Genomic DNA, 11,680 nt, shown 5'->3' with positions numbered 1-11,680 from the left:
CCCGAGTTCTGAGGATCTTTTCCTCCTTTTCCATTCTTTTCTCTCTAATACTTTCTTTTATACTGACCAGCTATTTCTTTTACTGAAATTTAGGTGATTCACTTGTATCTATTGTATCCAATTCACAGTGTTGGCAGGTACATGTTAACTTGATTGCCAAGAAGCTTCCCCATCATTTAAACCACAGAAAGGTTTACCTTCAACTGAAATCCAGATGTTCATAACTGAAGATATTTTTATTTTATTGACATAAAAGTTTATAATACTATTTTTTATATTGACAAGTTCAAAACAGTAGTTATGCTTGATTTTAAGGAACTCAACTAAGTTGGAAACATTATTTACATCAAGAGTGGTAGTAGCCTGAGATAAATGCTATGAACATAAATGCAGTTTAATTCAATTAATGTTTATTAAATGCCAACTAGTTGCCAGTCACTGTGCTCAGCATTGAAGATACAAGACAAATTTAATATCCAAATAGCTATAATTTACTGGGCATGTTTAATTTATTATGCCATTTGCCTCTTACACCAACCCTCTAAGATAGAATACTGTTATCCCTATTTTATAGGTGAAGGAACTGGGGTTCACAGAGTTTAGATAACTCATCCAGTGGCACACAGGTAGCAAGTGCCAGGGTCAAAGTTTTAATCTGTTTGAGGCTAATCCTCATGTTCTTTACACTCATGTTTTACCTGTCCGAGTCCCAAATTCTAGTAGCTTATAATTTAACAAGGTGTATATGTGGTTTCTGCCCTCAAAAAACTAACAGGCTGTTTGCAAAGGGAAAAACCTGAAATATAAAAAAGGAAGAATAATATTTGGAATATTCCAAATACCAAATGAATATAATATCCATATACATGGCCAGTGTTTGAAACTGCATTGAGGGTGAACACATTGGAAGAGTTCTCCTGCCTCAACCAGAAAGGAAGTCTAGGGTTCAAAGAAGCAAAGATGATTTGAAAAGGTGTTTAAAGCAGAACAATGAGAATGTGTAAAGGGATAGAAGATTAGAAGAGAGAAGCCAGGGAATGTTAAACAGTCCACTATAGTTAGAGCAGAAGGTATACATTAATAAGCAGAGGGACAAGAATAGAAAGGTTGACTGGGGCTAGGTCAAGAAGAGTTAGAATGCCAGGCTTTGGGTTTTTTTCTAGAGGTAAGAGATCCACTGAAGGCTCTTGAACAGGGGGAATGTGTGAGGATCATGCTTTAAGAAGATCCATCTTTCAAGAGCATGCAGGTTAAGTCAGGAGGGGAGAGGAGTGAGGAAACCACAGCCATGGAACTGCAATAGCTTGAAGATGAAAGTTTGGATTGAGAGGTAGCTATGGAACCAAAAAAGATAGGACACCTCTAACCATTCAGTGATCACCCAGAGATTATACATCCAGGGTCCCCTCCAGGTTCTGGATTTCTAGATCTCCTCTTTAGAAGAAGGCCATGATAAGGAGATTAGGGAGGAGGTGAGTAAAATTCCCACCAAGTTAAGAATACAAGAGGAAAGAAAATAAAATATCATAAGATGATGTAACTCAGGGATAAGTAAGACACCAATGCAGGTGACCCTAAAGGCAATACTTTAGAGAACTAGCAGGTGGGAATGGAAAATCCTTGCAGTCAGATAAAGCCATATAGACATGGACTACACAAAGAGGAATGAATATGCATATATGTATATATGAGTATATATATAATATATATGTGTGTGTGTATATATATGTGTTTGTGTATATATATATATATATATATATATATGGCAAACAATGATTATTCAGTAACTTTCTGAAGGTCTTGCTGAAACCAAGACTGAGGAAAAACATCATTTCAGATCTTTGGAATTCTGCTTCAACAAGGTATTATCTGGAGTGTGTTTGCTGCATATTGCCAGGAAAGTATTATATGGTTTGAAATAGCTGCCTGTTCTGACATGTAACTGCTGTGTAGTAATTTGCAGTCCTGTATATTTTGTGTTTGCCTTATTATATGACTGTCCATTTATGAAGCATAATTAGGACCTAGTAAGCTATAAATAAGGTAGAGTTTACTTTCTGGCAAATTCTTTAATGTGACTGATTACCCTTGCATAAAAACTACAGTTGCAAGAGCTTCTTAAATAAAAACTGCATAATGATCTTTCCATCTGTCAAACTCACATAATTAAAGGCATCAGCAGTGCATAGAATTAGCACTTAAGGTTTTGTTCACAGGTTTGGATAGCATCCATCATCAGTTTGACAGATGGAATTGTTTTTTCTTTATTTCTCAATTTTGCTCTTGTTTCTGTGGCTACATAAGTCCCTACTGAGGGCCCATTGGAAGACTAAGAAACAGGGACCTGAGATAATTGACTACAGGCAGAATCCATTATGTTGCTTCATTATTTATCACCAGACGTGTGAGACTCTGTGTGCCATTAGAGGGGATCAGTCTGCCCTGTTATCCCCTTGGCATGGGAGAAAGCTATTATAAGGGCACACAAGGAAACTTGGCATTCTCTAAGATGAAAAGAGGAAAAGGTGAATTATTTGCTTCTTGGTGACATTTTCTGAGCATCTGCTATATACTTGACTCTTAGAGTCACTACAAGAATTACAGATGCCATCACTTTCACCTGCATTTTCTAGCTCTAAAGATGCCATCACTTTCACCTGCATATTCTAGCTCTAGTTGTCATAGTAAATAATAATAATAGCCAACATTATGAGTGCCATGTCACAGGCACAATCCTCAAGCATTTTTGCATTTTACAGATGCAAAAGAGACAGCTAAAATCTTGCCCAAAGTCACATACTTAGTAACAGAACCAAAATTTGACTCTCTACTCAAAATAGTCTACATAAATAGAAAAATATGATTAAGTAGTTGGCAGAGAGATTTTTTCTTTCCCATACATGGAAGAATGTCCATAAGGAAAAGAGAATAGAAAATTAATAAATACATTAGTCAACTCAAGGTGTAAATACAGGCAATCTTCAAATCAGTAGAGGATTATGTCCTAAAAATGTATTTGTAAATTAACTGTTTGGCATTTATTCATAAAATCATATGATGTCTGGGACTTGTTTCAAAATAGTGGGAGGGGGTGAGGATGAAGTAGTATCGGTCATCAGTTAATATTGTTGAATCTGGGTGATGAATACATGAAGGTTTATAATACTATTCTCTCCACATTTGTATATGTTTAAAATTTTTCATAATAAAAAGTTTTTAAAAAGAAACTGATGAAAGCCTAGCAGCTTCTCAATGGAGAAATGTACAGATACATATATGTAAATGCATATATGAAACATTACACACAAAATTCCCAAGAACCTTTGTTTCAGTGTCAAACACTGACTTTATACAATCTGTCTCAAATTGTAAGAACTCACTCAGATGGCTATCATGTTGCAAGAACTGGTTTGAGAGGTAAAATTGTTTCTAAGTTCCCTTTTATCTCTGAGTCCATGAATATCTGCTAGGTGCTTGTATTATTTTGGGTTCTCCAGAAAAACAGAACCAATATTTTATTTGTAAAATATTTACATAATATATGATAATAGGATAGATAGATAGATAGAGATTTATTGTAAGGAATTGGCTGGAGACCAAGTGGAGATAATGGTATAAGTTCCAGCCCATGTCCAAGTCTGAAGGCAGGAGAAGAATAATGTCCCAACTCTATCAATCAGAGAGCAAATACTATTACTTCACCTTTTGTTCTCTGTTCAGGCCCTCAATGGATTGAATGATGCCAACCCACATTGCAGAAGGCAATCTGCTTTACTCTGTCTACCAACTCAAATGTCAGTTTCATTCAGGAACAGCCTCACAGACAGATCCAGAATAACCAATAACTTCTATTTTCTCTAGCATGTCTTATGCTGTGTCATTAGCAAAAAATGGCAATGATGAGAGGAGGGGATGGGAGGTCAGAGAAGAATAGAGAAGGTATGAACTGGTAGTTACTGTGGATGGAAGATCAAGTTTATTGGAAGAAGAGATTTCTGGGCAGTGTCAAGGACTCAGGTGAGGCAAATGAACAATATAAGTCTGCCTGGCGGTGTAGTTTTTCTCTGCCATCTACTTAGTTGCTCTGGTGAAGGCTCAGCAAAGATGAGTGATGGGTTCATTCAGGATGGGGTTTTTTCAGGGAGATGTGTTGCAGAGGTTAGGGTCAGGGACTAATTGTGATATTTGACTGCAGAATCCAAGCTAGATAACCATGGAAGTGAAGGAAGGTAGAGAATAATGGCTATAAAGGAAGTGGAGAAATCAATGAATTAGAAGTAGGAAATCTGTTTAGTGATATTGTATTTTCTCAGCTATTGGACACCCAGAAGCACCTGCTTTATCCACAGACAGTAAGTTCTAAAACGGACCGTAGTGCCATCTTAACTATAGAGATGAATATATCTTCCCAGAAAGGTTATTCCACCCCAAACCCATTAATCCAGAGGCTAAAATACATTCCCATTGTCTCCTGAAATAGCATCCAGATAGGAAAATTCAAATCACTTTGCTGTTTTGGTGAGCATACTGATGACTCCTAGACCTAACTTCCTACTTCCACCCTGCTCTTCATGCCTCATTACTAATCAGTTAAAATGGTGTCCAGAATAGCTCGAAAGGACTACCTTTAGTTATCAGAGATTTGGGAGAGGAGGCTGGTGCTGAGAAACGTGGTTTGTGCTAAGTAGGACTAAAGATCTAAATGTCAAATGCTAACAGAAATTCACCGAAGGATCTGCTTTAAAAATGGTGGAATTCATTATTTTCAGAATCTTAATTACTCATTATTTAAACTTTCTGGATTCTCTCTGCATCAAAAACACATGCAAGATTTATTCTGCACAAGTATGTCAAGTAACGCTTTCTGACCAAACCAAGCAGGCTTGATTTAATGACTATAGGGATGGGCCTAGTCCCAACTGCATTAATTGGTAAAATATTTATGACCCATAGTATTATAATGTATGTGCAAACATAAGTGAGATGTTGAGTGACCCAGATATCACCGAGAGTGCCTTGTCTGGGATTGGATTAATTCCGCTAGACCTCATTCTCTGATACTGTTTGGTGCTGAGGACAACTGAACAGAAACTCCAGAGAAGGGACAAGAAAGAAAAAGCTGGGAAGACCCCCTCAAGCCTGTATGCCTAAAATCTACACTTAGCAGCTCACCTTCATGCAAATATGAAAAGGATATCAATTTGCGTCTTGCCTACTATGTGTCAGGTTCTTTTATATCCATCATTCTGTTATGACAATAACATTGCAAGGTAGATGTTTGCCAATTAGAAAACTAAGCTTAGCAAGGATAAATGACTTGCCCAAAGTCATATGCTCAGTAGGAGGCAAGCCATGGTTCCAACTTAGGTTTGTCTGGTTCTTGAAGCTCTGCCCCAATCCCTGTGCTTCTTTGAGAACACCCCTTTCCCTATTGTCATATCTGTTCTTCCGTCCACCCCGTGGTGATTTGCATCTACTTTAAGGCTGTTTGTCACATTCCTTGTACCTGTTTTCACCTTGATAAAAATGTTGGAAGGGGCAGGAGACAGCACATGTTCAAAATTGTCCACATAATTCCCATTGTCTCTCTTGAGAAAATGGCCTCAAGAGAATGGAGTAGATCATATTCAATTCATTTATTTTATTCATGATGGCTTCACCAGTTCCACTGCAAAAGAAAAAGGACATGAGGAACTGACAGATTAGCTAATAATCCTGATTATTAATTTATTTTATTATAACAATAAATTCAAAATATTTGACTTGTGATCATCACTTAAAAATATTTAAGGGGCTTCCCTGGTGGCGTAGTGGTTGAGAGTCCACCTGCTGATGCAGGGGACACGGGCTCGTGCCCCAGTCCGGGAAGATCCCACATACCACGGAGTGGCTGGGCCTGTGAGCCATGGCCGCTGAGCCTGCACATCCGGAGCCTGTGCTCCGCAACGGGAGAGGCCACAACAGTGAGAGGCCCGCATATGGCAAAAAAAAAAAAAAAAAAAAAAAAAAAATTAAGAATGAGTAAGATAATATACACTAAAAACTGTGGAGTGTTTGTAAGAAAAGTAGTGAACAAAATCCAATAGTAGCTTTATTAACAACATCCAACTTCTGCTAGGTCTTACAAGCCCTTCCTACTGAAAATGTGGCAGTCTCAGCATCCCCTTGGAGCTAGTGAGAAATACAGAAGGTCAGGCCCTACCCCAGACCTCCTGAATCAGAATATGCATTTTTTTTTGTTGTTTTTTTGTTTGTTTGTTTTTGTTTTTTTGCGGTACGCGGGCCTCTCACTGTCGTGGCCTCTCCCGTTGCGGAGCACAGGCTCCAGACGCGCAGGCTCAGCAGCCATGGCTTACGGGCCCAGCCGCTCTGCAGCATGTGGGATCTTCCCGGACCAGGGCACGAACCTGCGGCCCCTGCATCGGCAGGCGGACTCTCAACCACTGCGCCACCAGGGAAGCCCCAGAATATGCATTTTAACAAGATCTCTAGTTTATTTGTATGTACATTAAAGTTTGAGAAGCATTGTTCTAACATATTTACTTTTCATAGTCAACATGCAAATGTACGTGGAATCCCTCTTTCTGGAGTAGTTTTTGAAATAGTAGAAAGAATAAGAGTTTAGGTGTCGGACAGATTGGTGTCAACATTTACTAGTATTGTGACTTTGGGCAAGTTATTTAAACCTCTTTAAGTCTGGGAGTCTTTATCTGTAAAGATGAGAAAAGATCAAAATGGGGGAGAGTGGAAGCCAAGAGTAACGAGGCAAAGCGTGACAGGGGAAATGGATTTTGACAAAGGATCTACTAGAATGGAGAGGTGGAGAGCAGAATCTGAAGAATACTCCTTCACCTGTTAACTGGAAATGTATACCTGTACGATTTGGATGACATTTAGGAACTAGAAGAGATAAATTTTGTCTGTGGTTTTACTATGGCTTCTTGCCTTTAAGCAGTTTAAGTTTTAGATAAATGGTCATATACTATCGGAAAGCAACAGAAAGGGTGAAACAGAGGTGACTTAAGGATAGACAATCAGTTTAAGTGAAACATTCATATAAGCAAAACAAAAAATTATCTTACAAAAATATATCTGCATAATGTATCTCTCACAATTACTCTGTGATCAAATTAATTGGATTTTTTCTATATACAAAAGCCTATAATTTTTTAAAATCCAGTTTGCCAAATTCTAATGATTTTTTAAAATTCACCAGAGATATTATCTTTTTCAGGCAGAATAATGGTTTAATCAAACCATCTCTAATTTCTTTGATCTATTAATGAGTCCAAAAATGAGAAAATGAAATAGAGGTTCATCTATTTCAGCGTTGATTAAATAGAACAAAAAGTTAAAAATTATGTTATGGGAGATACTGTTCAAATAGTTTCCCAGACAGATGATTTTTTCATATTCTCTTGCCAAAATATGGACACTGCAAGTGTTTCTTTGAATGGTAGCATGGCAGCAAATATTATTAAGGCAGTGTTTTTTTTTTGTTTTTTTTTGTTTTTTTTTAACATCTTTATTGGGGTATAATTGCTTCACAATGGTGTGTTAGTCTCTGCTTTATAACAAAGTGAATCAGTCATACATAAACATATGTTCCCATATGTCTTCCCTCTTACGTCTCCCTCCCTCCCACCCTCCCTATCCCACCCCTCCAGGCTGTCACAAAACACCGAGCCAATATCCCTGTGCCATGCGGCTGCTTCCCACTAGCTATCTACCTTACTACGTTTGTTAGTGTGTATATGCCCATGACTCTCTCTCGCCCTGTCACAGCTCACCCTTCCCCCTCCCCATAACCTCAAGTCCGTTCTCTAGGAGGTCTGCGTCTTTATTCCTGCTTTACCCCTAGGTTCTTCATGACATTTTTTTTCTTAAATTCCATATATATGTGTTAGCATACGGTATTTGTCTTTTTCTTTCTGACTTACTTCATTCTGTATGACAGACTCTAGGTCTATCCACCTCATTACAAATAGCTCAATTTCGTTTCTTTTTATGGCTGAGTAATATTCCATTGTATATGTGTGCCACATCTTCTTTATCCATTCATCCGATGATGGGCACTTAGATTGTTTCCATCTCTGGGCTATTGTAAATAGAGCTGCAATGAACATTTTGGTACATGACTCTTTTTGAATTTTGGTTTTCTCAGGGTATATGCCCAGTAGTGGGATTGCTGGGTCATATGGTAGTTCTATTTGTAGTTTTTTAAGGAACCTCCGTACTGTTCTCCATAGTGGCTGAACCAATTCACATTCCCACCAGCAGTGCAAGAGTGTTCCCGTTTCTCCACACCCTCTCCAGCATTTATTGTTTCTAGATTTTTAAGGCAGTGTTTTTTAAATGAGAAGCTAATAATCATATTAATAATAAATTGGAAAATACTCTTCCCACTCTATCTGACATTGTCCTTGCCCCCTTTTTTATTGGGATATCTTGCACAAATACATTACCTAGAGTTCCAGGTGCAGGTAAACAGATGTCTCCAAAATAACATAATAAAAAAAAGTAAGCCTTACCATTATTTGATGGCTGTTGGGACAAAAATGCAATAATATGCTGTATTTTTAAAGGATCAGCTTGGGTCAGCTTGGATATTGGCATGGAGACTATTGTTTTTCTGACCAAAGGAGTCCAATAATGTGAAATTTAATACATTTGATCAAACCCTTGACAATCCTGTGCACAAAAAGTAAAAAATAAAATGCCATTACACAATACCGGCACCTATGCACATAAAGAAAAACGACAAAAACAACTTTGTGCGACCTAAGGCATTCTGAAATTTTAAAAAAGCTTCATTCTAGGAAGCGGCCGAGCGACGAGGGGACGTAGTGTCGCCGGGTCTCCAGCAGCTGCCCAAGAGCCGCCTGACGGACCACCTGCCCAGTCTGCCCCGCCGTGGCTGAGAGTGACTGGGACACGCGACGGTGCTGCGCAAAAAGGGCCCCACGGCCGCCCAGGCCAAGTCCAAGCAGGTCATCTTAGCAGCTCAGAGACGAGGAGAGGATGTGGAGACTTCCAAGAAATGGGCCGCCGGCCAGAACAAACAGCATTCGATCACCAAGAACACAGCCAAGCTGGACCGGGAGACTGAGGAGCTGCACCACGACCGGGTGACCCTGGAGGTGGGCAAGGTGATCCCGCAGGGCTGGCAGAGCAAAGGGCTGATGCAGAAGGGCCAGGCGATGAAAATCAACGAAAAGCCACAGGTCATCGCGGACTGTGAGGGTGGCCGGGCCATTCCTAAGAACCAGGTTCTGGGCAAGATCGAGAGAGCCATCGGCCTTAAGCTCTGGGGGAAAGCCATTGGGAAGACGATCGCGAAGGGGCCGAGGGCGAAATGAACACAAAGCCTCGAAATCAGTGCATTCCGGCTGATCTTGTCTGCCTGGTTCCCCTTGACCAGCGCCAGCGTGGGTCTCTTCACGCGGCCACGCGGAACACAGGACGGTAGCCCTGCCCGGGAACCCCCTTTACCAGTACCTGCTGTCAAACTCACAAACAAAACCTTGCAAGGTGTTTGCTTCTCCTGATTATTTTCCTCCCTGTCCCCGTCCTTCACGTGGGGTGCAGAACGCTGCCTTCCTCTCCCCCGGAGTCTGCCCCGTCATGGGTGTGGCTCCAGGGAGCTCGGAGGGGGACCACCTCGCACAGGGTGGGCAGCCACCATCTGGGAGAGGAGCTGCATCTTCATCCTGGCTCGTAGAGAAGCTAATAAACATCTGTTGCCCTTATAAATAAATAAATAAATAAATAGCTTCATTCTAATTTTAGCAAATCATCATACTTTGTTTACTCCTTAGACAAAAGCTAGAACAGAAAAATGATTCAAATAAAAATGTTATATCAGAAACTAGAGGAATAAGAGCAAGATTTATACACATATTTCAAAGTAAGGAGATTATAAAAATCTAAAACAATGCATAATTCATGACAAATCTTGGCATATTTGAAATGTCTTTGAATATTAATTGGGTACCCACATAGAAGTTTCTATAAATTCTGTCCTATGATGAACCTATGGAGAACTTTTTATATTTATATAATCATTAAGAAGTGCTGAAAAAACTGAATTGAAAAGTTGGGAGTACCTCATAAGAATGATTTTTGAATCATAAGTACATTTTTTAGATTTTGGAAAAGTGGGAAGGGTTGTATGTTAATGATGATTACAAACTGTTGATATGAGGCTTAAAATTGCCTTAACAACAAATGTCATCTTTATCGTTTAATGATATCCACAACATAGATGCACCAGTCATGTTGCCACACAAAATCCGTGGACCATAAGTAATCTCTCTTAGAAGGCTATTCCAGTCTTCAAATCTCTATGTGGTCACTAAATGTTTTGAGATGGAGTTGCCCCATAGCCCATTGGTACATTTATTTTAAACTCTACGGGCAAGCAGTAGTTAACTATGCGAGTCATGCAATGACTAGACTGTAGCAAGAAAGTTGCCTACAGCAAATAGAATATTTCTTTCTGGAAATACGACTTGTGTAATGATCAACCATATATCTTTTGGGAATCATATTATTGAACTATTAACATCTAAGTAGTATATGTTGAAAAATAGTTTTAGATGGAAGTGTTTGTCAGAAAACAGAAGATTTAGACAGTTGGGTGAGCTTAAGATTATATTATCCAAGACAGAATAATTGCTAATAATACTTAATAGATATTGCTGATTTTCCTTTACGATAATAAAGAAACCTATGTTGTGACAATTAATTATTCCAGGCATTCATGTAAGTCAAGGTAAATCAAATTCTCTTCTAACAAAATTTCTAAGTATGAAGACAGAGATCAAACAGTGATCCCCTTCATCATCACAAACATGTGCCACATTGTTCAGGATCCTGGCTGTATCCGTTTCCTAGGGCTGACATAGCAAAATACTAAACTAGGTGGCTTAAAACAGCAGAAACGCATTCTCTCACAGGCTAGAAGTCTGAAATCAAGGTGTCGGCAGGGCCATGAACTCTCTGAAGGCTCTAGGGGAGGATCCTTGTTCGACTCTTCTAGTTTCTTGTGGCTGCTGGCATTCACCGGCTTGTTAATGCATAACTCCAATCTCCATCTGTCTTCACATGGTCTTCTCCACTCTGTTTCTGAATCCGAATTTCCCTCTTCTTATAAGGGCATCAGTCATTAGATTAGGGCCCAACTTAATTTGGTATAACCTTATCTTAACTTGATTATATCTATAAAGATCTTATTTCCAAATAAGGTCACATTTTGAGGTCCCAGTGTTATCTTTTTGGGCAACACAATTCAACCTATAACACTGGCCTAGTGTTAAGTAGTCCAGAAATAGTCATTCACTTATTCATTTACAAATGTTTATTTATATTCATTGAGTGTCTATTACGTCAGGCACTGTTACGAACAAAATAGACCACGTCCTTACCCTTAAAGAGCTTATGGTCTGCATTCAAACCAAATCCTATAGCTGTGTATGCTTTATATTTTTAAATTATATGTATTTTATAATTTAACAGAATCTTTTAATCTACATTTCTGTGATCAGTCTTCATACTATCCTGCCATATATGCTGTTAGTAGCTACTTTTTTCTTTGGCATGAGGAAACTGAGGCTTAGAGAGGTTAGTACTTGTTCAAGCCTGCCTATCTGGTAAAAGCAACCAGAGTTGGAACCAGAAC

At 39.0% G+C, this 11,680-nt stretch overlaps 1 pseudogene; it reads left to right on the top strand.

Annotated features, from left to right (window-relative positions):
* The first annotated feature begins 4,213 nt into the window (after positions 1-4,213).
* LOC101271761 (endothelial differentiation-related factor 1-like) lies at positions 4,214-10,401 on the top strand (annotated as a pseudogene).
* The last annotated feature ends 1,279 nt before the right edge of the window (positions 10,402-11,680 follow it).

The sequence above is a fragment of the Orcinus orca genome, chromosome 5, assembly GCF_937001465.1.
Source record: "Orcinus orca chromosome 5, mOrcOrc1.1, whole genome shotgun sequence".
In the NCBI taxonomy this organism is placed as follows: domain Eukaryota; kingdom Metazoa; phylum Chordata; class Mammalia; order Artiodactyla; family Delphinidae; genus Orcinus; species Orcinus orca.
The sequence above is the reverse complement of the archived record's forward strand: the minus strand, read 5'-3'. Positions and strand labels throughout refer to the sequence as shown.